Source organism: Pteropus vampyrus, unplaced genomic scaffold, assembly GCF_000151845.1.
Source record: "Pteropus vampyrus isolate Shadow unplaced genomic scaffold, Pvam_2.0 Scaffold283, whole genome shotgun sequence".
NCBI classification, from domain to species: Eukaryota; Metazoa; Chordata; class Mammalia; order Chiroptera; family Pteropodidae; genus Pteropus; species Pteropus vampyrus.
Window position 1 is genome coordinate 671,146 of NW_011889064.1, and position 21,056 is coordinate 692,201.

The 21,056-nt window shown below is 41.0% G+C and overlaps 1 protein-coding gene across 1 annotated transcript in view; it reads left to right on the forward strand.

Moving 5' to 3' along the window:
* Positions 1-11,556: 11,556 nt before the first annotated feature.
* GRIN2B (glutamate ionotropic receptor NMDA type subunit 2B) overlaps positions 11,557-21,056 on the forward strand; it is a 409,687-nt gene continuing 400,187 nt past the window's right edge. The window contains exon 1 of the mRNA XM_011375988.1: positions 11,557-11,747. The gene's annotated coding sequence lies outside the window, so the exon portion shown is untranslated. The remainder of the gene's footprint in view (positions 11,748-21,056) is intronic.

Consider the following 21,056-nt stretch of genomic DNA (forward strand, 5'->3'; position numbering starts at 1 on the left):
GATGTGAGAGATTATACCTTTTGAAGTTTTAAAAGAGGGCACAATAATTTTTGTAGGTTAAGAATAAGTGCCTTGTATAATTTTGGTTTGCCAAAGATCATCAAAAAAAGCATTTATTAGCATTCACTGGTGAGCAGTTATTACATTGGAAATTGTAAAATGGCAATCTTCTAATTTTATCATTTCTTCAGCATTTATTAACTAGAATATTGTAAGAAAGAGCCTTTCTTCCCTCCACCTCCATTTTCTTTGAGTATCCCTATGGACTAATGCAATTCTTTTTTATTCAATGTGTCATAATCAATAATGGTCATTGTTCTTTTTTATACTAAAATAGTCCCAAATTTGGTCAGTGGGACTAAATCTGGATCCTATGTCCTTTTAATGTGTCCCTATTAGTCTTAGAGCACTTCCTTGCTTTTGGGTCAAACAAGATGGTCTGGGCTCACCTTGCATTTTTCCTTACTCAGGCCTGGGATCAGCCATTTCTCCAAGAATCCTGGTTCCTTTTTGAAACCAGGATTTGGGTGCTAGCAATGCTCATACTTTTATACAAGTATAAAAGTATGTATACTTTCAATGGATAAAATATACATAAATGTGTAATTTTTTAATTTCTGTCCAAAATTACTACACTAATACCTCTATGAACAATAAACACTCTATTTGAAGTCTAGACTTTCTTTCTAATATTCTTTGTCTTTAAGTTATTTAGAAACAAGAGCATGGTTACATAGTATCAAATTATGTGACCCAACAGCTTATTTAATAATTAGAAAATATACCTTTACAAGTGAGAGATCTAGTAGATACTCCCCAAAAATCAATGATCAAATTTGGCATCATTAATAATGGGACAAACTAGCGTTATGTGCCCCCATAATAATGCACTGGAGAAGTTCACACTACCATCTTGCCAAAAATATTTATCTTTTTTTTTTTATTTTTAAGGCAAAAAAAAAACTAGACAAATCCAGATTGTGAAATATTCTATAAGATAACTGGCCCAGACTCTTCAAAAATGTCAGTGTCATGAAAGACAAAATAGGACGGAGAGACTACTCTAGATTAAAGAAGACTAAAGAGACAGGATAACCAAATGTCTGATAAAAGACATTTATGGGACAGCTGTAAACTCTGAATATTGATTTAAGTATAATTACGATGTATGCATATTGGAGGATATGCAGGTAGAAATGTACATATGTGGTACACTGGTTTTTGTTTTTGTTTTTTAGTGAGAGGCAAACCCTTATCTTCCACAGTAGAATGTCAGTAGATAATGAAAGAACTAAAAGTTAAGAAATAGTAATAGAAATGTCTCACTTTGAGCTGTGCGGTGAGGGCCAGCAGTTTCAATCAGAAGAGCTGAAAATGCTGGCCGTCAGGGAGTGGGGAAATGGTGGCAGGAAGCCAGGGGCTGCTGTTGAACTACTCGATTAGTTTAAATTTTTTGTTTACATAACTTTGATAAAAGTAACATCTAAATTTAAAGAGAAAATAAACCTCAATTTAAAAATAAAATAAAAAATGAGTGCATGTTATGAAGAGATATAGAAGAGAGGGAAGCTGGGGCCAGACTTGTGAAGGGACCAGCATGTCAAGAGAGAGTTTGAACGAAAAAATCTCATTAGTGGGGTGCCTGTTGAGAAGTTCCCGCAGGGTCATAATGCAGCATTATAGAGGGACAGAAAATCCTTCTTTAAATACTTACTGACCTCATTCTTTAGGTTTTCTTAGAAGTCATTCATTCATTTATTCATTCAGGCACTGCTCTGGGTGTTGGGAAGGTAGAAGTGAACAAAATGAACCAGGATTCTGCCTTCAGGGAGTTTACATTATATTACCTCTCAGGGCAATTGGTAGATTTAGGACATGTGAGGAATAACCACCACCCCTTGCCTTAGATGGGTGCCTTTGAATTCTCCCAAAGCTCTAGTGTATGTGTGTGTGTGTGTGTGTGTGTGTGTGTGTGCTCATGCGCGTGCATGCACACACACATGCACCCTAATGAAATCTCACTTAATTCGCACGATTTCACATTTATTTTGTGGGACCACTGTCTCCATACATGAAAATCACACAGTCCTGTGACTCCATGTTCTCTCAACATGGAGTCTCCCTGCCCAAGTCTCCCTGCCAGCTCTTACTTTTCCTCAGCTTAGGTGGGAGGTCCCTAAGCTGTTTTGTCTTTATTCCTTTAACTGTGCTGCACATAAGGTCTCTTGGCTGTCCGTGGGAAGGGTACAGGGTGAGCAGAGGAGCCATATGAAGGGAGCAGAAGTCATTATCAGTAAAAGCTATTCTGGAAGATAAAAGCACTCTCTGAAAGGGGTATGAAAAAGAGGTAGTCTCTCTCTGGAGGATTATGACTGTTCCAGGAGCAAAGGCTCACATAGAAGGAGGCAGATACTACTAAAGTGGAAGAATAGTATTGGGGGCAGTGATACATAGCTCACAAAGAAAAACCTTTAAAAAATCTCAGATGAGCATGAAGTGATGAGAGAGAGGATGCAAAGTTGATCTCCATTTTGTTTTATCATATGAATGTTTATCCAACTGCCTCTGGTCATAGAATGTTTTAAAATGCTTTTAGATAGAGAAGGGGAGTCTCTCATCCACATTGTAGTTATAGAAATTAGGGCACATTTCTCAAGAAGCTTGAACAATTTAATAGTGAAACACCAGAAGAGTGCATCTTCTCTACATCATTATGGTGAGACTAGAGACAGATTTTTCCCAAAATATTTGGGGGTAAGGAGGGATGGAGGAAAAAGATGACCTATTCAGGCAGGTATAAATCATGATTCTAAAGGATTTCCTTTTAAAAAAAAAAAGGCTGGGTCAGATATGGTATTATATCTTTACTATGTTGGAGGAAGAAAAAAAAAACCAATAAAGGAGTGTCAACTCTAATTGTGCTTACTAGGGAGTTATTTCCATTCAGGTTATGTTTTGCAAGAGTTGAGAGTTGACATCACACAAATTCTTCCTTCTCTGCTAAGGAGAACATTTACATCACATCTTGTATCTCTTTTCTAGATTCAATCATTCTTCTCTCTGAAAGTCTTATTTACTCCTTTCTTCTGCCCCCATTGTTTAATTTTGAGAAGAAAAGGGTACATCTAGGGACCTATTAAAGACACGGTTCTCTGAATACGCAATGTAAATGTCTGAGAGTGTATTGCTACAATGTACACAGTGGGCTCAATAAGATGCAGTGTGTAACCAAGACTTTTTCACTGTTGGAGGACAGGCAGGTCTTCAGGCAAGGGGATGAAGGTTGTTTAACTATCCCTTTGAAAAAAGACTGCCCGAGTTGAATAATTAAAACCATTATGATAAGAACAAAATAGATTCTTTTAAAAGAGTAATGACGGTAGAGTCTTAGTATGCTTGTAAAAGTTATTAGAATTGAATGCTCTGCCTATGTTTTCTGTGTACTCCAGGAACAGCAGGCAAAAGAAGATGGATTGGATTCAGCAGAAGGCATTAATATGCGTTGTTGTCAACTGAGCCTTTAATGAATTATTTTTTCAAAGATAAAAACATTTGAATATTTTCTCTAGAAACCAGGAAGCCTGTTTTACATTGAGTAAAGAGCAGAGGGAGACTGACTTTGAAGCTAATGCAGCTTCAGATAGATTCCCAGCCCCTTACTAAGGCTGTAGGAGAGGCCATAATTGGGAGAGGTCCAATGTTTTAATAAAATCTGCAAAAGTAGAATATTTTAATTATCATCATTTAAGATTGCTGTCTCCACTTGAACTTTCTCATTCTGATTTCCCCTCACGCTGGGTGTCGATGGAATGGCAGTGAGCATTTTTGAATTGAAGCTAAGAGCAAGTTGGTTTGAGAATAATTTTATTTGGGTTTAGTGAGATATATTTATGTGTCTTACAGTCGGTTCCCTGTAGAGTGAAGTTGTTGCCAGCTGACCCAGTGAAGAGAAAGTTTCCAAGAAAAGTCCACCTGCCCCTTGTGCCTACTCAACCAGCAATGTGACACAAAAGTGTCACAGAACGTTTGTCCCGTGGGTCATCTCCTTATTCTAGTTGGAGAAAAAGCGGCCTTTACCTTACCTGAAATCGTTGACTACTTTTGTATTTTGTAACGCCTTTTTTTCTTTTCATATTTGTCTCATAAATAGAGTACATGACAACTTAGAATTTTCTTTAAAGAATAAAAGTGTAATGTTTTCCATTAGAAAGCTGCTCAAGCTTTGTAACATGAGCACATCAACATTAAGTGTCTAAAATTTTTCATAGGCTGGGAAGAGAAACCTGAACACAGAGGTGTAAAAAAGTTTATTCAGAAAGTTGATAAAGCTTGATTGTGCCATTTTTCCTGCAATTTGGAAAAACGTTTTGGGGCATTTTCATAAAACAAGCGAGATATTACAGACTGTTGCTTGGGACATATTTGAAGAGTTCCTTCTTTTGTTATCAACATTGATTAAAGAACTAAAAGAAAATTCAAATAATAATTAATGGAACATGAAATAAAAAAAGATAAAAGTTAACACTGACATCAGTAGAAATCAATTTGACATTGAAAAGCAAATTGCAACTTTTTTTTTTTTCCAAATTAAACCCAAACCGTGATTCTTTAAAAAGAAAAGAGAAGTTTTGAATAGAACTAATGAATAGGCTTCTGGATTGTTTGATAATCTAGTTAATGAAGAGGAATGAATCATATGAACGTACTGGGAAGAGATTTAAATTTCTGACTGGCTTGAGACAAAATACTGACATTGATGAAGATAATGTAAAACTTATAATACATTGCAAACTGGTTAATGACTGTCATCAATTCAAGGAACATTTAAGGTTAGTCACTATACAAGAAAACTTGAAATCCTTCAAAGGATATATAAAAAAGGAATTTGATAAAGGTTTTCCCTATATAAAAAAGGAATTTGGTAAAGGTTTTCTTTAATTTAACAATAATTCTAAAAAATGAACGTGGCATGACTACCAATAAGTAAGACATATTTCTAAAAGATCAATAATGAAAACCAATTTCGAACAGCCATGGTAAAGAACAGACTGGATTCTTTCTATTATTTCTGTAGAAAATTATATTATAAATCATAATGTGAAGAGGTGCTCAAAGAGTATGAAGTAAAAAAAAAAGTAGAAAAACAAGTATTATAGAAGAGTCAGGCAGTAACTAATAAAAACTTTTATTTAATTAAAAAATGTTGTGGCATTTATAAGTATCAAAGAATTTTTTAATTGTGATTTATTTTTTAATTTTAAGTGTTTACTTTCACATCAGATTTTCTACTCTTTTCCTTAAAGATAGACTCCAAATTGTAAGTTTCAGGCTCTGTTCTTTGGTACCAGCGTTTGATTTGAAAGATGTTGTGAGATAAGTATGCTTTTTTTTTTTTCTTTCCTCCAGGCTAGGCATGGGCTTTGCAACTGCCGACTGGGCCATGGACAAGACTCTTTGCATGAGTCCTCTATTTGTGTCAAGTGAGCTAGCAGAATACCTCCACCAGTGTTATCAGCAGCCTCTGCAAGAGCTTCTACCTCAATAAACAATGCTGTGAAACATAATCCAACATCTTATCTTGGTAGAATGTTGCTTTCGGTGTGCTTGACAAGAGTTAGGAGATGTATATTTACAACATTGAGAAATGGTGTTTCAAATTTCTTAAAGCCGAGTGATTCTTGAAATCAGTTTTCTTGAAAGGTCTATGGTCCATGGAGGCAAAGGTTGTTTATGAGAAGTGCAAGTGAGTGAGGGGGAATCTGAGAAGTAAGGAAAGTGGTTTTCTCCCATTCAATGGGCCATGGAGGTGGATATCACAGAGAAAAGCTATCATCTTTCAGTCACAAGCTACATGGTCCTGCAAATTAGCTCTTCCAGAATTAGCAAGACTGCCTGAGAAAGTAGTTTCTAATAGTCTTTTAAAAACCTTAATATTTACTCAGTTCCCACAACATGTCTAGAATTGTGCCAATTTTGGAGGAGGTCATCAAGAAGACCAGTTGACCATCTATTAACCCAAGTACTGGACCCAGGCAATCAGAGGCTTTTTAACCCCTTCCCTGCCCTTGGAATGTTCTCACACTAGGAGCAGTTTCAAGAATGCAGCCTTGAGAGAACAAGATGTTGTTGAGATCATCTGGACTATACATTTGACTGAACCCTGTTAAGGCTTCTATATAAACTCTTAAGATTCTGGCAGGAGGATGCAGAAATCTACTCATTTTGGTACTGTGTAAGACAGGACTCACAGGTAAGTTCCCTTGCTTATTAAAACTACCACCTACCAATTTGGATTGTTCTTCTTTCTTTAGTCTCTACTTGCCTGTTGCATATGGGGGCCAGTTTCAAATTTTATCCTGTAAACTTCAGAGGTTTCAAACCAACAGCCAGGTGCTGGGAATATATAGATAACCTAGCTGGGCTATCTATATTATATCCATTTAGATATATCTACATATCTTATATGTAAAATTATATACAATTTAATTTTAACCTTATGAAATTGCCTTTTGATTTTAGGCCAATAATGGTTATTTTATATGATTAGCAATTTCATACGATTAAACACCAGTAGTTTCATATGATTCAACATAAATAGCTTATGGTATGCATAGTATCTCTGGTGCCTAGATCATACATGCTCAGTAGCATCACCTAGATATTTGATAACTGACCACACAAATTCCTCTACACGTTTCCAGATGCAGGAGCAGGAATCGGGATGATGATGAGGTGCCAATTTTATTTAAAAATCCATGAAATAGAGGAATCAATGTGAGGTTGGTTGACTGAAAAATATCCTCAAAGAAGTGGGACTTCAGCTAGAAACTAAAGGAGAGGGTGAAATTAATTAGAGAGGTCTGAGAGTTCATTCTTTCTTCTACACTTGCAAAAGTGAATAGGCTGGAACAGAATTGCTGGGTCCAGGAAGGGAAGAAGAGAAAACAGAAAAGAATGTTCTAATTTTGGTGAAAGAAATTGGGGAGAGAAAGGAGAATGTGAGCTATAAAAAAAAAAAAAAACAGATTAATGGTTAACTCTTGAGTGAGCTTGGATTTTATTCGGAAAGTAATAGGTGTTTCTGGAAGACTCAGGAAAGTGTTTCAGGAAACACAGGGCCCTTACTCTACCTGGAATTCATGTTCTAACAACTGGAAATCTGCACACAGAGGGGCTTGGATTGGTGGCTGTGTACCAAAGGGCACAGCCACTCTGGGGTGGGTCTGTAGTTCTCTAAAGAGGAGGAAGATCAGCTCTACCCATCTTAGAAAAATAGCAATACCATTACTAACAATAATTTGCATGCGAACACTGTATTTGTGTTTTTACGTAATGTGTACATGTGTGTGTGTCTTAAAAATCTTTGATTCAGATATTAAGACTAACGAAAACTAGAAAACATGAAAGAATTAATTCGGATGTATTCTGACTGCTGTCTGGTCTGTAGGACTGCAATACATATCTGATGTATCTTATACAGGCCAAAGTACCAAACTACTGGGTATAACCACTTCACACAGGATTATTACCTGTGTGCTTATGTGGCTGCTTCTCAGGAATTTTGGTGAGTAGCTCATGATAAAACCCACATGAAAATACTACACCACTGTAATATTCTGGATCTTTGATGAAACAATGGATCAGGAACAAAAACGATGCACACACAATGATATTATTATAAACAAACACTACAGATGATAAGTGCTATTGAAATAGAAAACAACTTAAGAGGGAGCGATATGAGGGTGGGGTTTATAAGAGGGTGGGGTTGTAAATGCCATGAAACCTAGTTGCTTTTAGGGATTATTAATCTATCTCAACTTGCCTCAAGGTCTTTAAATAATAGAATCTACTTTAATAAAAACTTCTGGACTTAAAGAGGATTTTATGAATTTGACCTCAAAAGCAAGGGAAGTAAAAGCTGAAATAAATGAATAAGACTACATCAAACTAAAAAGCTTCTGCTCACCAAAAGAAATCGTCAACAAAGTAAAGAGACAACCAGCCAAATGGGAAAATATATTTGCAAATAACGCCTCTAATAAGGGCCTAATATCCAAAATATACAAAGAACTCATGTATATTTTCATGAGTTTCGTAACAACAAAAAACAAATGACCCAATCAAAAAATGGGCAGAGGACCTGAACAGACACTTCTCCCTAGAGGACATACAAATGGCCAACAACTATATGAAAAGAGGCTCAACATCGCTAGCTATTAGGGAAATGCAAATCAAAACCACAATGAGATACCATCTCACACATGTTAGAATAGCTATAATCAACAGGACAAGTAATAGCAAATGTCAGAGAGGATGTGGAGAAAAAGGAACCCTCATACACTGCTGGTGGGACTGCAAATTGCTATAGCCACTATGGAAAACAGTATGGAGGTTCCTCAAAAAACTAAGAATTGATCTACCATATGATTCAGTAATCCCTCTACTGGGTATTTACCCCAAAGACTTGAAAACCCGTATCCAAAAAGATATTTGCACACCGATGTGCACAGCAGCATTATTCACAGTGGCCAGGACATGGAAGCAACCAAAGTGTCCTATGATAGATGATTGGCTAAAGAAGCAGTGGTACATATATACAATGGAATATTACTCAGCCATAAGAAGAGATGAAATACTGCTGTTTGTGACAACATGGATAGACCTTGAGATAATCATGCTAAGCGAAATAAGCCAGACAGAAAAAGGTGAAAATCACATGATATCACTTATATCTGGGATATAAACCTAAAAGCAACAAATAAACAGGACAGAGACTCATGGACATGGACTATAGACTAGTGGTTACCAGAGGACTATAGAGTAGTAGTGGGGTGGGGGAGGAGGGGAGAGGTAGATAGTAAAGGGGGGATATAGGAGGGGAGGGGGAGGGGGAGGTGGGTAAAGGGGATCAAATATATGGTAGCTGAAGGAAACTGGACTTTGAGTGGTAAACACAATAGAATATACAGATGTCAAATTATAATGTACACCTGAAAATTATGTACTTGTATTAACCAATGTTATCCCAATAAAAATAAAAAAAATTAAAAAATTAAAAACTAGGAAAAAAAAATAAAGTAATTGTTGATAGAAAAAAATTTCTAAGCTTCTCAGATCTTCACTAGCAGTCAGCAAAGCACACATATAACCTGTACTATACAATGCAGCCTTTAATTACACTCGCCTTGCTTTGTTTCTCATTGTTTTAGGTATTAGATTCACGTGCTCAAAATAGATCTTAAGCTTCTTGAAGGCAAGAACCCGGATTTAAAACTGCGCCCAGCACACAGGATGCACCTACGAAACAAAGGCTGATTTATGGACCATAAAGCAGAAGTCTTAAATTTTACACTGCAGCTCTGCCTTTGAGATGCTTTCCGCAGCCCAGCGGCAGCCCACCGGGGGCACTGTAATAGTTCCCCCTCCTCTTTGCAGGACTTCCTCATTGCTATTCCCCACTGCGGTCAGCAGGAGGCGCCACGGCCTCGGGTTAAGCCTTTTTCCCCTTCCCACCCCACTTCCCCCAGCACATGACGTGGGAAGCTGCCTCCGCCAGAGTCTTAGCAATAGGAGTGAGGGGGTGAAGGGGCTTGGGGGTGGGGTGGGGTGGGGGGTGTGGAGAACGAGGACACGCACGCACGCACACACACACTCTGGGAGCAGAAATCTCTGGCTTTGTGGGTTTCTCCCACCAGGGCCAGAGTGTGAGAGGTAGGGGTGTGTGTGTGTGTGTGTGTGTGTGGCACGTTTTTGAGTGTGAGACCCAAATTCAGACCAGGCAACCTGTGCTCGTGCCCTCCCCCTCGTCCCTGGTGATTAATACCCATTTTTCTTACTCTCCCCTCCTCCCTCCTCCTCTTCCTCTCCCGCTGCCGTGCGCTTGACTTGCACAGCCTGCCCCCGCCCGCTTCCCCTCCCCCGGTTCCCATCATCACCAACTGGGAACTCGGCTCCTGCCTCGCACCCCCCCCTCCGTTTTTGGGGGGAGAAAGGAAGGTCCCTCACCCCCTTTCAAAAACCACTTCCTTCGGTTTCTTCACCTCTAGGAAATCTCAGGGCTTCGCTCTATCGAAAGTGCTCGTTAGGGTGAGTTTTGATCACCACAATCCAGAAGTGCTGGCGCCCGAATGCATTTTCTTCTGCTTTGCAAAGAAGAGTCGTGAACTTCAAAACCCTCGAGACGGATTATTAATCCTGCTTTGCAGGCAAGGAAAACCCTCAATCCCCGGCCACCAGCCACCCTTCTCCGGAGACTCTGCAATCGCTGAGGCGTTCCAAGCGGTACGTAAATATTCATTTTAGAGTCTCTTGTCTCAATTTTGGGGTTTGGGGTGTCAGGAAGATAAAGGGTCGAGGCAGTGGAACCATTAACCAACCTAATAATAGGTAAAGCTGTTGAATCCAGCAGACCCCGGCATCTGCTAATTTAGACGTGGCTTTTAAAAAAAGATTTCTTTTTAGGGTGAAAAGGTAGGGCTCTCTCTCTGGTCTTTTTTGGGGGGGAGGAGGGAGAGGGAGAGGGTTAATCCCCTCACCTAGCAGAGACTCTGGACATCGGTGTTCCGGGCGGGAGCCACGCGCCGCGACCATCCATCCAGTCGACCATCCTTCACCACGTTGCAGGTGAAGCCCCGTGCACTGCACATCAGCGCGGCGGCGGCGTGAGTGTGCGCGGGGGTGAGTGTGCGCGGGGGTGAGTGTGCGCGGGGGTGAGTGTGAGTGCGCGCGCGGGGGCGCGTGCGCGGCGGGGGCGTGTGTGTGCGCGTGTCAGTGTGCCCCTTCCAAGAAATGCCCAGTGTGCACCCCGTGCACAATCAGAACCCATTCAGCACAAGCCCGGGGTGGGAGGAGGCGCTGCTGCTGGAGGAGATGGAGAGAGCGAGACAGACATGTCAGCAGCAATGCAGATGGGGCTGGGGGCCGCACTCGCTGGCGAGTTAAGTGGGGATTGTGTTTCTGCGTCTGTGTGAGGGTGTGTTGCTATGTGGTGCCGCTTCTCCCTCCCTGCCTCCTTCCTTCCCACTTCCCTCCTTCTCTCCCTCCCTCCCGCCCTCTCACCGCTTCCATTCAGGTTGGCTTTCCCACCTCTCATCCGTGCCTGTCCCAGGAATGGTATAGCCAGACCTTTTCTGAATTATTTATAGACCGGTGCCAGCTGTTTTCAATTCCTCTCGTGTGCACTCGGTGGGAAATGCGGGATTTCCTCCCCCTTTTCCTTAAAACGAATTGATATCTTTTTCGGAATACATTTTTCTCACCCTCTGGGGTCCACTCGAATCAAACCCTGACCGCCTCTTTTTTCCCCCTTAGGAAGGGGACGCTTTGGGAATGACCATGCTCCACGGAGGGACAGAGCCGGCCCCACGCTTCTCCACACAGAGCCTCCACTAAAGCTCCCAAAATCAAAAACCGTAATTGATAGAAGAATCATTAAAAAAAAAAAAAAATAGTCCAGCCACTAACCTCACATGCAAAGGGAATAATTACTCTGGATTCTGCATTGTGAGCTGCTCTCCGTACCCTGACTTACCTTTGAATTCAGTCTTTTTTTTTTTTGAATTTACATCTCTTCAAGGCACAAGATTAAAACAAAATTCACGCTAAATTGGATTTTAAGTTATCTTCCTTTCATTTACCCTTCGTCTTTTTATGTGGATATGCAAGCGAGAAGAGGAGACTGGACATCCCCAACATGCTCACTCCCTTAATCCGTGCGTCTAGAGGTTTGGCTTCTACAAACCAAGGTAAGGCATATTCTATTGTATTTTCTTCTCACTTGGGGTAAGGGATTCCTTGGTTTTCTCTCTCAAGTCCTTCAAGTGGATTTTTTTTTTTTTTGGAAGAAAAGGTAACACGATATTAAAATATTGCTATTTGGGGGAAAAGGCTTATTACAAAGGGGTAAATCTCCCATGTTATTTCTTTTCCTTTCTCATCAAACAGGTTTTGGGTTTTTTGGAAGCAGTGGAGGTAAATGTCTGTAGGAACAGAGGGTGTTGGATGGCATAAAGGGGTACATGTATGCCGACGTGACTGGGAGACCTGTGTGATTTTCGAGTTAAATACCATTTTATTCACCTAAAGCTAAAGGTCTGATTTTTATGGGATTCTAGAAATCTTTTTTTTTTTTTTTCCCCCAGTCTGGCTTTCCCCTTGGCCACTTCCATGCCTTTCTATCTCCTGTCTCTACCTTCCCAGGCATCCTTTCTATGCCTTTTAAAAAATGAAAATAATGATTGAGATTACTGTGGTTACTGCCCTCAAGTCCACTTGCTGTCTAAGGGGTTGAAACTGGGCCCAGAGATCCTGGGAGGCCTACTGCAGAGAGACAGGTCTAGGTGGGGACTCCGGCTGGTCTAAGAACACCTGGAATTGAAGGATGCTGCAGGTTAAGGGGACTTAAATCTGAAGCTTGGAAAGAAGGAATTCTGTCAATATCCTGCTTTTAATTTGTATTTTCTTCATGTGCTATTATTTTTGAGCTGTAAATTTCTCCTTCTGTCTACACATCTATTTATACCCACACATCCTCCAAGCAAACTGTTACTTCCACACTCTTGCAAAATGGCTATCTTGCAGAGTTCTGAAATGCTGTGCATGTGGAAGGGGTGCAGAATTCGACACGTGAGTCTTTGTGTTAAACAAAGAGATGTGCCGTTTGCATGTGTTAGTCTTGTACCCTCAAAAAATAGAATGAATATTTTAATTTTTTTCCTCATCAATTCTTATGATATGTGAAGTATGGTTTGGCAATATTTTCATGCTGCCAAATGAAAAGAGAAATAGCAGGAGAAATGGAAAAGATTTAGCTAATGACTCTTCGGCTAGTCACTCATGCAATCCAAGACAACTCCTGAGCAAATCAGAATATCCACGAGCTAGAGGGCCACGATGGTGAGCTGGCTGCTCCTCTCCTTGGTCCACTGACCACCATATATCCCCAAACTCTGAAGGTGCCCAAATGCGGGAATCAGTTTGAGATAAAGATCTTCAAAGTAATGCAGCAGAATCATTAGCATCATAGTCTTTCTTAAAGTATTCTCCCCCAAACCTTTTTTTTTCCCCCTGGCAATTTTTTAATAACAATACTTTGAAATAATCTGAAATAATAAAGGGATGTGGGGGAAGTAGCGGAAGGTCCTTGTCACTCAACAGCATAGTGCAGGATAGTTTTTCATTGTCCAGAAAGGGTGGATATGTTCCAGATTCCCTACTCCCCTCACCCCAGTTTCGTTCTTTTGAGCGTTTATTGCTTAACCACTAATCTGTGACCATGGTGTCATCAAAGTCATCAGATTTTGAACCATGTTCTCACCATGGCCACAGATAGCTGAGGTTATCTGATATGTGCTCACCTTAGAGACACCTGAGCTGGTTCCCCATCTGCTACTACTCCTCCAAGTGGGAGGATTAACTCTTAATTTTACTTCAAAATAGAACAGAGGTATGGGAGAGAAAGGCGGCTCCACGTGTGATGATTTCATAGGTACAGATGAGGGAGGCGAGGTGGATATCAAAGGGCACATGCCCTCTTTTGCATTCTTGGTGCCTATGACAGTGCTGCTCTACACCTAGTAGGCCCTTCTTCATGTTTGTTGGTGACGAGGTTGACAGAAGGCCTTTTTGACGGGGTCGCCGCAGATTCGCCTTGATTGCTAATGGGAGGAAGCCAGCCTCCGGGCTATCGTTAGTTGGCCCTAAGACCAGGCAAAGGGCAAGTGGTTAGAAGGAGAGGGTGCTGAGGAAGAGGAGGATGAGGGAGTGGGAAAGCTATAAAGAGAAAAGAATGGAATTGCAACTGGAAAGGGCTTCTTGGGATTCTAGGAGGAATCACCACAGGGGGTCTGTAGCTTTCCCCCACCTAGAGCCATTTTAGAGACCCTGAGGAGGAGGCAGGTGTTCCTAGCCTCCTGAGCAGGTTTCTTGGGGCTGTGACTCAGTGGTGTTCTGGGCTGTCTCAGGGCCATTGTTCTCTCTTTTTTCCCCTCATAGCACAAAGAGCTGACTGGGTTCTATTTTGTCGTCTCTCCTTCTGCCACCCGCCCCCCCAGAGTGTGGGTTACATGGGAAAGAAATGTGGCTGCTGGTGGGAGGAAGGCAAATTTAATTTCAATCGAGGAGCCTTCATGATGTATAATTAAGAAAAAAATTAATGGGAAATAAAGACTTCCCAGGAAAGCACGGTTAAGAATGTTAGATTGGTAAATTCAAGGGAAACAGAACAAACAGCATGGTTATCTTCTCCTCTGTCTTCGGATATAGCAAAGCATGACCATCTGTGAGCATAGAATGGTATGGTATCTGAGAGATGGATGTCTAAATGCAAAGAGAGGAGCAGGGTTCTTAAAAATAAAAAAAAGAGAAATCAGAAAGGAACCTGTGTATTTAAGTTTCACTCATTTCTTCTCTCTATTGGTTCCATCCCTAGGAAGCCTGTCTGCCTGAAGAGTCTTTCTTTGCCACTGTATGTGTGTGATTATGGCAAGGGTAGATGCAGGCAAAGAAAATAAGTAAGGAGGCAAAATGACAGAAAAGGAGAAGGAAGAAAAAAAATTTCTTTAGTCACTACTTTGCACCCCAGTGCCTTTCTTTTAAGCTGAGCGAGAAGAGCGACTTCCTCTGGTGAAGGGGTGAACAGCAGGTACTTTGATTTTATGTTCCTGCTTCACCGCCGGAAAGATGGCTTCAGAACCTTGACCATCTTCCTTGACCTTTGTGTACACGCACCCAACCTTGTGTGTGGAGGGGCGGTGGATGGGCATCTGGGAGGTGGACACATGGACTGAAATTGATTAGTGGGATGAGTAGTAGTTCTTGACCGGGAAGAAGAGGGTGGAGCTGATCCAGCTCTTGACCATATACCTGTTACCTTGTTAAACATTTGCCCATTGGCCCCATGAATATTATGAGCTCAGGATGCAGAGTTTTTTTTCCCCCCTATTTCCTTGTTCAAGAGTATGAAAATGAAGGTGACATGTCCACTACTACTAACAGGTTAAAGCAAAAATTTAGTTAATATTTACAGACTATGAAATGTAGGAGAAAAGACATGTTTGTGAAGAAACCATAGCAAAAAATTCAGTCTGGAGAAGCCAGGGTCGGAATGGAAGCCAGAGTGGGACCCACTATTCTCAAGGTTGGAAAACCATTGTTCTGAATGATAACCTGCTCTCCTTAACAACAAAGCCTGGGGCTGACAGAACAACTCATCTCCTGTAACTTGTTGGGGTCAAGAGTGAATAAGCTCCTTTTCTTCATGGCCACTCTACACCCTCCTTAAGAATTCTAGAAATTTCGTCCTTTCAGTAAACTACATTTTCAGTCTCTGCTACTGTGTACACAATTGGATACTAGTATCTCTCTCTATAAATAATTATAGATCAAAAGAGTTACTGGTCTAATGAATTGTTCGCATTTATTAAAGTGCATCCCTTCTCTGCAACCACAAGAAGTCTCCAGGGAGAGTAGATTAGTGGTTGAATTGATATCTTTCAGAAGCATGCAGAAGATAGAACAGAATGTAGTCAGGATAAAAGAGCAGGCATAACTCAGAGGAGGTGGGTTTCTGAGATTTACCTGTGGCAGTTAATGGTATATCTGTGACCATTACACAAGATCCATTGGGTAGATGAGTTCTTGGGGTTCCTTGAACCCAGAGAGGTGTGCTCAGGAACCCTTGCTTGGTTTTTTATTGCTTTCCAACCACCTTATTTTCGTCTTTTCACTTTCTAGTGCTTTCAGCTGAGGTTGGTGGAAAAAGAGACATAGCACATATGTTGAGCCCTTGTTGAAATCCTTCGTGACTGCCCCAAGCAGAGTTATTGCTCTGCCTTCTGTGCGTCACCAATGCCTATTTGTGGTTATTAGTACACCTTATCCTAGTTTTGTTTATATACCCTATTTCTTTAAGAAGTTTGTGAGCTCCTCAAGGGCAGGGAGGAATGTTTTATCATCTTGGAATCATTTGTATTTAGCATAGCGACTGGCACATAATAGATGGTTGAAAAAAATTAAATGAATGAATGGAGAGAGGAAGTGAAATATTTAATTAGTGGATGATGCTATTTGTTGTTTGTTCTCGTGGGTATAGGAATGGTTTGATGCTAGATGAGATCAAGAATATCAGAGCTCTGTGACACTTTGGAAAGTATCTCCTCTGACCTTCTCATTTAATAGATGAAGAAGCTGATCCAGGGACATTGAGTTTTTTGCATAAGGTTGTCAAGCTGCTTAGTGCCAGTGCTCTCTGCACCACACCATTAACTGCGCTGAGATGTGGAGGTTATCTGCGGATTTCAGATGTCTGTATCAGCACTTCTCAAACTTGATTGTATGTAGGGATCACCTGGGAATCTTGTTAAACTATACATTCTGATTCAGGTGGTCTGAGATGGTACCCAAGATTCTGCATTTCTAATCTCCCAGGTAATGCCAAAGCTGCTGGACCAGGCATCATGGGTGTATGTACATTATTCCTGAACCTAATTCTATATCATGATTAACAGTGGCAGTTATACACACTTATTCCATGTTTTAGAATTCCAGTGTTTCTGCTTTGTTCTTAAAAGTAAAAAAAAAGAAAAGTCAGAAAGGAACCTGTATATTTAAGTTCACTCATCTCCTCTCCACGGTCACTCTTCCACCGTATACTCTTTGCTTCTTTTCCTTTCATTCTCTATTCATTATTATTCTGGCCTTTTTCATAACTGATTCATCTCTTTCTTTTTACGTTCTCCTGCTTCAAGGTTTATCTATTTATTAACATCTCTTACTCTCTTTTCTTTCACACTATTTCTTCTTTTAACTTTATTTTTATGCCTTTTGTTCTGCTTGATTATTCGACAAACGCTTGTTAAGAACCAACATTTGTCAAACACAGTGTTATGAGAAAGAATTAGCTCTGGTCTGTACTTTTCAGTAGCTCTTGATTTAATGGAGGAGACATGTAAGGAGATCGTTATATATTTAGGTAAGATTTATAAAAGGGAGAAGCCTAGGGGAATGAGGTGGGCTTCATGGATGGTTGACAGTTAAACTATGTCTTTAAGAATAAGTAAGAGTTTTGTAGAAGGAAAGAATGGTCATTTTAGGAGGACGGAGAGCAGATGGAGCGGCTCCGGTGTAAATGGGCAAGCCTCCTGTTCTTCCCTGCTTCCCTTAACTTCTGAGCAACACAGGAGTGTGCTGGTTCATTTATTAGGAATCTTCAATTCTAAATGATGAAGTGGAGAATAAAGTCAGGTTCTTAAAAAGAGAGGGAAGAGGTCCTAATTTTTGCTTCAGTGCTTCTGCAGTAATGACTCCTAGCCTTGTTTATTAGGCTTGCCTCTAGAATGAGCAAATGATACAATTTTCATTTTAGACCACTGGATTGCAACTGACTTTGTTGATGGCCATTATAAAGAAAGGGACAGCTGCTAGTTGGTTTGTAGCCAGGGAGAGAGCTGGATCCTAGCCCAGGCCAAGCTACTCAGAATGAAGGACCAGCTTAGCCCCATGTGTTTCCAGAGCAGTGAGGTAGAGAGTTGCCATGCCATTCAGACACTAGCTGCTTTCTTTAATGGCAAAGGGGAATAATGGAAGAGGAGGGGCTCAGTTAATCCCAGGGAATTCACAGAATGGTTTTTGGTAGCCTTTTTAGATGGCCTGACGTTTTAGGAGTATTCTTCATGGGGATGCCCAGGTGTAGAGACACCCTGAGGCACGGCTTGATGAGACTGTAGCATTGGCGCCTAAAGGAAGAGGGATTTGAAATGCTTGTTCTTCTAAATTTTATTTGCATCTTTTTCTGTTTCCCGTCCTTCTTCCCTTTTACCCCCACTTTTACCATTTCTCTGCATATCGTGGTTTATATTCATTTAATTAGCAAAGGGAACTTGAGCTCAGCCTGAAGACTTTTGAAAGGTCCACTACATATAGAGTGTCTTGGGTATTAAGGAATGTGGGTGAGCAAATGCCACCACTGGCTGACTCGAAGGACATTCATTCCAAGGTGACTTGAGGATCAGGTTGGAGAGGGGAGAGGAGGAGAAGCAAGGCCAGACCCGAGGGAACAGAAGACCTGGAAGGAGAGAGAAGCTACAGGCTTTCACTCTGCTTGAGACTAGCTTTATAGGGAGGGGAACATCTGCAGTACAGAGCTTCCTAGATTAGGACAGTTTAAGGTTTCGACTAATTAACTCATTCGACTCATAAAAGCCAAACTGTGCTCTACACATGCCATCCTCCGTGCCTCTGCTCGTTGTTTCACCCAGACTGTGAATTTTCTTAGAAAGAAATTTCACGTTTAAATTCCTCATTAATCTTTATACAGACCCTCTCAGGGCTTCAGCTAGTTAGAATTTCTTAGGAAATCAGATCTTATTTTTGTTGAGAGGTAGGACTTAAAAACAATGGCTGACCGAAAGCACCACATTGTTAGAGGAGGGGAAGAAAAGAATCTTAGGAGGAACTTGAATCCTAGGTGATGTCATTAATCCTTTTTCTCAAGCTAATTGTACTCTGAAAATGCAGAGATGTTCTGAGGCAATGCTCCCACCTTCTGAGGGGTCTTAGTCTGGTCACTCAGCTACCACAGTAGCTGGTATCTTTGGATTAGAGAACAGTGTATTCTGCGTATCCAAATACACACACACCACATGCGCCCACACACGTTAGACTTGTGTACATATGGATATGTTTGTGCAGTGACTTACCTGCCAAATACAGTAGTCAGAAATAATCTTAAATGCATTAAATGTGTGTGTGCAATTGAGGTACAGTAATGCATGTGGTGTGTGTGTGTGTGTGTATGTGAGTAAGTGAGAGGGAGACATGGGATAATAAGGATATTAATGCTGACAGGCACTTTGAAGACTGTCATCCTCCACAGCCACCATTTTAAAGCTATGAACATCGTTCTAAGGTTGGCCATATAGTCTAAAGCCACATACATATGTCAGAGCGATGCCCACCGACTCTGTTGTCACTGCTCCCCCGTGCCCTGCACTGCCCTGCCCCACTAGTCCTCTTGGAAACTGGTATCTCTTGTCAGTGAGTGGTGGGCGTTTGCTCATCTACATATTGTCAGAGCCCAGAGTACTCCCTTGATACGTAATGTGTCTTTTAAAATGTTAAGTTCTTCCAGGTTACCCAGTAACTACCCAGTTCGTAATGGAGGACGAGGTCATCTTGGGAGTCAGAAGCTTCTTTTGTTTCAGTTTGTTACTTTCCTTTGTGAGCAAATACAAGCCATTGACTCTGGGCCTTGATTTTCTCATTTCTGAAACAGTGAGACAGGCTAAAGCAGTGCTTTCTCCCCCAGTTCAATAACAAAATCACCTGCAGAGCTTCAACAAAAATAAATACGAAAAATCTAAACAACAAAGCAGCAACAACAACAAGGAAAACGACAATGTTTACTCCTAGGCCCGGCCCCGAACAGTTAAAATAAAATCTCTCAGGGAGTGACACAGGCAGTGGTCATTTTCAAAAAATTCTCCGGGGGATTCTAATATTAGCTTATATTTGAGTACCACTGGGCAAGGTGATTGCCAAGGCACCTGTTAGCTCTAAACATCATGCAGTCCTAGCATTTTAAGGTGAAGAGTGAGACCTTATCACTGTTAAACTCTTACATGACTAGCAGAGGGTCCCTGAGCCACAGGTCAAAAGAAGTTGGAACATGAGGAGATTTGCACAGAGTGCACACGAGGGGTGGAAACTAGTGTTGAATTAAGAGGAAAGCTGTATTTACCCGGTTTCTGAGCTCGCTCAACACCGACATAGGCGTGATGTCAAAAGTTTGGCAAATTAGGGAGTCGCTTTCCTGACAGCCTTGAAACAGGTGTGGCTGTGAAATAGGGCAAGTGGCCCTTGGTTCTGCACACAGCCTCTGTTCCACTTAGTCTTTATTGAGGGTGCCCCATTTCTTGTTTTGGAGAGGAAGCCTCATTTCACTCCTCTGTCACACTGTAAATGTAGGAAGACTATTAATAAGTGGGGCTGGATAAGCAGACCCCAATTGACTGGTGAGGGCTGTGAATAGTGCTGGTTGGAAGTCACTAACCATGTTACCCTCCCTCTCAGTGCCGGAAGTGGAATATTACAGGCAGGAAGAGGAGGAAGAGGGTAGGGGGCGTTAAGCTTTGTCCTTCTCTGGCTGTAACTTTAATCACTGATTATTAGGCTGGCCAGGTTAATAGTGTTCTCACATCCTTCATTTTTGGCTTCTCTATTTTAAAATAAATGTGAACGTAAATGTACAGAGACGAGAAAAAAGCAAATTTATGGATTTGCATTCCTTTAAAAAGACAAGCAATAAGAAAATAAAAATACCAGTTCTTTTTTGGACATCTGCTAATAGCGTTTGGAGATGCAAGAGGTTATGAGTGCGGTTTGGACTCTCACTGGTCTTTGGTGAGATATGCAGATGTGTGAGGCACTAAATATTTAGGAGAAACCTAAGAAGTGTACCCATTGATCTGAATTTCCAAAGATCTTTTGGTTGAGATACTGTAGCCTTCCTTTTTTCTTAGATTTGTTACCTTATAGATCAGCTTTATCCTTGAGTTCTGTTGGGCCAAAATTAAATCTTCAGGGTTTGTGGCTCTCTTTTTATCACCTTGTTGGAAATGCCAGGATTGTTACTGGGCCTAAGAGGGAAGGAAAAAATTTCAGTCCTTATCGGGTTCTGTTTACATCTGTATCCTGGTTGTTCCTTCAGCTCACATAGGAAGAAAGACTGCAGGAGAAACCCTGGCCTGGCCAAATACAGATGCTCAGATCTGGAAGGGCTTTCTTGGGGAGGAGAATATTGTCCTTCGATCATTATTATTATATTTTTATGGTGACATTGGTTAACGAAATCCAGTAAGTTTCAGGTGTACAGTTTAACAGTAAGGCATATATATTTTGCATTGTGGGTTCATATCCCGTGGTCTGTCACTACATATTTGACCCCTTTTACCCCATCTACCTCTCTCCTCCCCCTCCTTCCACTCTCTGGTAGCCCTTCGATTTTTGAAGAAAATATACTATATGAGTTTTCTTAGAGCCTGCATATAGAAGAGAAG